Source organism: Micromys minutus (genome assembly GCF_963924665.1).
Source record: "Micromys minutus genome assembly, chromosome: 2".
In the NCBI taxonomy this organism is placed as follows: Eukaryota; Metazoa; Chordata; class Mammalia; order Rodentia; family Muridae; genus Micromys; species Micromys minutus.
Genome location: NC_137971.1, coordinates 38,002,236 through 38,008,235, shown reverse-complemented (window position 1 = coordinate 38,008,235; position 6,000 = coordinate 38,002,236).

The window sequence follows — 6,000 nt, the reverse complement described above, 5'->3', positions numbered from 1 at the left end:
GCAACTATGCACCTCAAGATTTTTAACCCAGAAATGTTCCTGTCCAAAAGGAAGACAGGGACAAAAAAAAAAAAAAAAAAAAACAGAGACTGAAGAATATGCCATCTAGAGACTGCCCCACCTAGGGATCCATAAAAAAGAAGAAGAAGAAGAAGAAGAAGAAGAAGAAGAAGAAGAAGAAGAAGAAGAAGAAGAAGAAGAAGAAGAAGAAGAAGAAGAAGAAGAAGAAGAAGAATATTATTTCTATGTTCTTATATCTGAATAGTGGTGGTAAGATTTCCTCCAGGGATATTGACCTATCTGATCTCAGGTGCTTAAACACTTTCACAGTGCCTGGTCTGGATCGCATCTCGTGAAATGGGTCTTAAATCCAATCAAAAAGTGGTTGGTTACTTCCATTCTTTGTGCCACAATTAAATCACTATATCTTCCAGGCAACTTTCTCTTGTAGGCCCAGGGTTTGTAGCCACTTGAAGACTAAACTGATAACTGTTTTCCTCCTCTGGTAGCCTGCATAGTACCTTCCAGCTCTATGCATACTAATCAGTAGGTGTGAAGGTTTTAGTTGGGAACCAACTTGATTTCTTCATGTTTCATGACATAAGCAAATTGTCGTGCAGTATAGGTATGGTATGGTATCAAGGTATAGAGAGTATCCAATAGCTTTGGCAACAGCCTGTGATTCTTACTGTGGGAGTGCCTATGAGAACACGTTGATCATGGATTTAACAAAATGGAACCCATTCTTGGTACTAGTGTTTTACTTGATGGTATAATATTAATTGTACAGTTGGTACATTCTCTTTCTCCCATTATATGGCGAATCCTTCATATGTATATATGTATGTATATATGATGACATACATATAAAGGGAATTTAAATATATATTATATATAAATATATACTTTAGGCAGTGTATGTGTATATATTTTAGGATTAAATTTATATATTTAGAATATATATATATATATATATATATATAATATGTATGAAAACATCAATGGTAGTAAGTTTTTATATGGCTTTTCAAAAGTTCTTTGGTCTTAGTTGTCCACATATCTCTTCCTATTCCCTCCCATCCTTCTTCCCATTTACAATCTCATTCTGTGAAAGATTTAAACAAAACTGCCTTTGTTGGTAATGAAAACTTACTGTTCTGCTCCACTGAGCAATGACTTCATGGACTCCTGAAGTGCCTGTCACTTGTTGAGAGCCGTTTGTGCCGCACCCAAACACAGTGCCGGCTTACTGCCGATGACTCAGCAAACAGAGCTGTTGCCCAGCCCAAGAGACATAGTGCGAATATGCCACAGACGTCACAGCCCGCTCTCGGGGCATGCTAATGAGTTACTGGAGGGCGCACCAATCAGGTAGCAACACGAGTCTCCTGGGTCTATATCAGTAGTGCATTTTCCTTCCACGTGGTCACCTGCTCAGAGTATTGTACAATAAAGGTTGTTCGCAGAAGAATCCTGTTGTTGCCCGCCATTCCTGCCAGCGGGACGTGGGGCACTCGACAGTCACTCTCCTGGATTTCAGTCTCAATCTCCCTTTATTGAATCATTAATTCAGTACTGTAAAAAATGTGTCTGTTAATTGTTATAACAAAACACAGTGCCCTCAAATTGGACAGTATTATTGTTGCTTACTATATTATTGATGATGATTCATGTTCATGAAATTTCTCTTCTGGATATCTTTAGCTCAATTACTCTCCAAAGGAAAAAAGTCAGAGTTGGGTGTGGTTGTTTATACATGTGATCTCAGTATCTGGGAGCAGAGGTCAGAGCAGGATCAGGTCATTCTCAGGTGCACAGTGAGTTTAAGGTCAACCTAGGCTCTACAAATCTCTCAACCCTCCAACACCTCCCAAAAGAAGAACAAAGTGCATAAGGCATCCCTCCATGCCTATTAGGGTCTCTATCGCTATGATAAAACACCATGAGAGAGCAGTCTGGAGAGAAAAGGTTTCCTTCATCTTACAGCTTGATGAGCATCTTGGGGAAGTCAGAGGAGAAACTTACCTGCATGCAGGAACTGAAGCAGAGGGAGGCCATGAAGGGGTGCTGCTTACTAGCTTTGGTCCTCATGGCTTGCTCAACCTGCTTTCTTATGTAACTCATAATCACCTGTCCAGGGGTAGCAGCACCCATAGGGAGCTGTATCCTCCCATATTTATCATCAATAACAATAAACCAAACCAAGCCAATCAACCAACCAAACAAAAAACGTGGCACAGGATTACTCACTGGCCAGGCTGGTAGGGCATTTTTTTTTTTCCCATTGAACTTCCCTTTCCCAAATGACTCTACTTTGTGTCAAGTTGACATAAAACTAGCCAGCCCAAAACCCAGTCCACTGTGGGCTGTGGTTTTTAGTACGTGCATTAGTCAGGCAAGGAAAAACAGCCATACAGTAAGTCAAATAAAGGAACTTTATTATGGCAGATGCTAAGAAACAGTATGACCAGAAGTTTTGCAGAAAGCAGGTCACCCAAAGTCCAGGAAAGCAGCCTATAGTAGTCAGAGTCTTAAAGCATTTGACATGTGCTTCAGCTGCAGGTTCTTAGGCTTTCTACTCAAGGGACCTGATCCCTGGGCCACCGCATCTCAGAAACCCAGATGGTTTGTCAGTATTCAGATGTTGCCCTCCCAACACAAAACCACATCTGTTCTGAGAAAGAGGGTGAAGACATATGAACTTGCTTAGCCACTGGGATAGGGATAAATTGATAGACCAAATCTACAACTGGCTGTAAGCCTCATGTTGTAAGTTAGAAACATGAATAGTATTAAAAAAATCACATGTGGAATGTTTTAGGTATAAAAGACCCTTACTATTTTGATTAATTTTGAATGGTTAATTTTGATTAATATTTAATCATAAGCTGATAAATATTTAAGTGGTTTAATTAATCTCCAGTGTGCATTCCATTTTTCTGGTTCTATCTACCTAACTATAAGCACCCAGGTAACTGGATACTGTCTTAGATGCTGTCCATACGGAACATCACATAATCCTTGTGTCCTAAGGATGAAAACTGTGACTATCCCTAAACATAGTAGGGAATTTTTCTTAAAACAAAAGCAGAAGTCAACATGTTGGAGACATAGAGACCTAGGATAATTTGTCTACCTCTGCCTCCTCCCCTGCTGTGTGAGGCCAAGCCCAGACTTAGACCCCAGCACATCTGATGGAGTCACAGAGACCTTGGATCTGACACCTCATCAGGTGCCCTAGAAACCACCAAGTTTCTAGAAACCACAAATCTAGAATAAAATTTAGAGAACAAAATGGGATGTAATGCTAGTAAAAATATCCCAGGGCATCACAGATAAAGTACTCTTTTATAAAATTGTGCTTTAAATTTTTGTGCCTATTTATAATATTAACTTACTTTTTACAAGTAATAGTTTTATTTGACATTTCTTACATGCATACACTATGCTTTGGCCATCCTCACTCCTTCAAATTGCTCTGCCTTTTTTTTTTTTTTAGGATATTCTCTGTATTTACAGTTCAGGTGTTATCCCCTCTCCACCAATCCCATCCCCCAACTCCTTCCCATTGCCTTCATGAAGTTGCTCCCTCATCTAACCTTCCTCTTCTATCTTAGCACCTTGACATTTCCCCTACACGGGGAAAACCAGCCTTCACTGGACCAAAGGTCTCTCCTCTCATTGATGCCAGAGAATGCTATCCTCTGCTGCATATGTACCTGGAGCCGTGGGTCACTCCATGTGAACTCATTGGTTGGTGTTTTAGTCCCTGGGAGCTGTAGTGGGTTTGGTTAGTTGATCATTTTGTTCTTCCCATGGGTTTGCAGACCCTTTCAGTTCCTTCAGTCCTTTCTCTAGGTTCTTCATTGAGGTCTCTTTGTTCAGTCCAGTGGTTAGCTACAGGCATCCTCCACTGTATCAGTATGGCTCTGGCAGAGCCTCTGAGGAGGCATCCATATCAGATTCCTACCAGGAAGCACTACTCAGCATCATAAATAGTGTATAGGTTTAGTGGCTGCATATGGGATGGATCCCCAGATGACGCAGTCTTTAGATGATCTTTTCTCCAATCCCTGTTCTTCTATTTGTCCCATCATTTTCTCCCATAAGTGTTTTGTTCTCCTTTTGAAGAAGGACTGAGGTATCCAAATTCTGACCCTCTTTCTATCTGAGCTTCATAAATTCTGTCATTTTTTTCCTTGGGTATTCTGAGCTTTTTGGGCTAGTATCCATTTATCAGTGAGTACATACCATGAGTGTTCTTTTGTGACTGGGTTACCTCATTCAGGATGGTGGCTTTAAGTTTCATACATTTGCCTAGGAATTTCATGAAGTTGTATTTAATAGCTTAATAGCATTCCATTGTATATGTGTACCACAATTTCTGTATCCATTCTTCTGCTTAAGAACATCTGGGTTCTTTCCAGCTTCTGTCTATTATAAATAAGACTGCTATGAACCGGATAGAACATGTGTCTTTGTTATATGTTGGAGCTTCTTTTGGGTATATGCCCAGTAATGGAATAGCTGGGTCCTCAGGTAGTACTATGTGCAATATTCTGAGGAAACGCCAGACTGATTTCCAGAGTGGTTGTACCAGCTTACAACCCCATCAACAGTGGAGGAGTGTTCCTCTTTCTCCAAATCCTCACCAGCATCTGCTGTCACCTAAGTGTTTGATCTTAACTATTCTACCTGGTGTGATGTGGAATCTCAGGGTTGTTTTGATTTGCATTTGGTTCGTGATACTAAAAATGCAAGTGAATGATATGTATGACAAAAACGTCAAATCTCTGAAGAAGAAAATTTAAGAAGAGCTCAGAAGGTGGAAAGATCTCCCATGCTCATGGATTGGAAGGATCAGCATAGTAAAAATGGCCATCTTGCCTAAAGCAATCTACAGGTTCAATGCAATCCCCACCAAAATTTCAAGTCAATTCTTCATAGAGTTAGAAAGGGCAATTTGCAAATTTGTTTGGAATAATTAAAAAAACAGGATAGCAAAAACTATTCTCAAAAATAAGAAACATCCAAGGGAATCACCATCTCTGAACTCAAGTTGTATTACCGATCAATTGTGATAAAAACTGCATGGTATTGGTACAGAGACAGGCAGGTAGATTAATGGAATAGAATTGAAGACCCAGAAATGAACCCACACACCTATGGTCACTTGGTATTTGACAATGGAGCTAAAAACATTCAATGGGAAAAGGACAGCCTCTTCAACAAATGGTGCTGGCTCAACTGGCAGTCACCAATTAGAAGAATGCAAATTGATTCTTTCTTATTTCCTTGTACACAGCTCAAGTGCAACTGAATCAAAGACCTCCACATAAAACCAGGTACTCTGAAACTAAAAGAACAGAAAGTGGGGAAGAGCTCAGAACACATAAGCACAGGGGAAAGTTTCCTGAACAGAACACCAATGGCTTATGTTCTAAGATCAAGAATGGACAAATGGGACCTCATTAAACTGCGAAGTTTCTGTAAGGCTGAGGACACTGTCAATAGGACAAAATGACAACCAACAGATTGGAAAAAGATCTTTACCAAACCTACATCTGATAGAGGGCTAATATCCAATATATACAAAGAACTCAAGAAGTTAAACTCTAAAGAATCAAATAATTCTATTAAAATGGGGTACAGAGCTAAACAAATAATTCTTAACTGAGGAATATTGAATGGCTGAGAAGCATCTAAAGAAATGCTCAACATCCCTAGTCATCAGGGAAATGCCCTGCCTTTTTTTCTCTCCCTTTCTCTATCCCTTCTTGAAGTCTCTCTTCTTCCTTGCTGCCATTTTGTCTTTTGTCTTAATTCTACAGGTAAGGAGAGGTATGAAGCTGTCATCTGTCTGAATCTGGCTAGTTTGCCCTGCCATGATGATTCTGAGCTCTATTCTTTTTTATTCAAGCAGCATGAATTTTATCTCTTCTGATTTTCTTTTTTAGTTTTTTCCTGGTGTTAAGACAGGATCTCACTGTATGTCTCCAG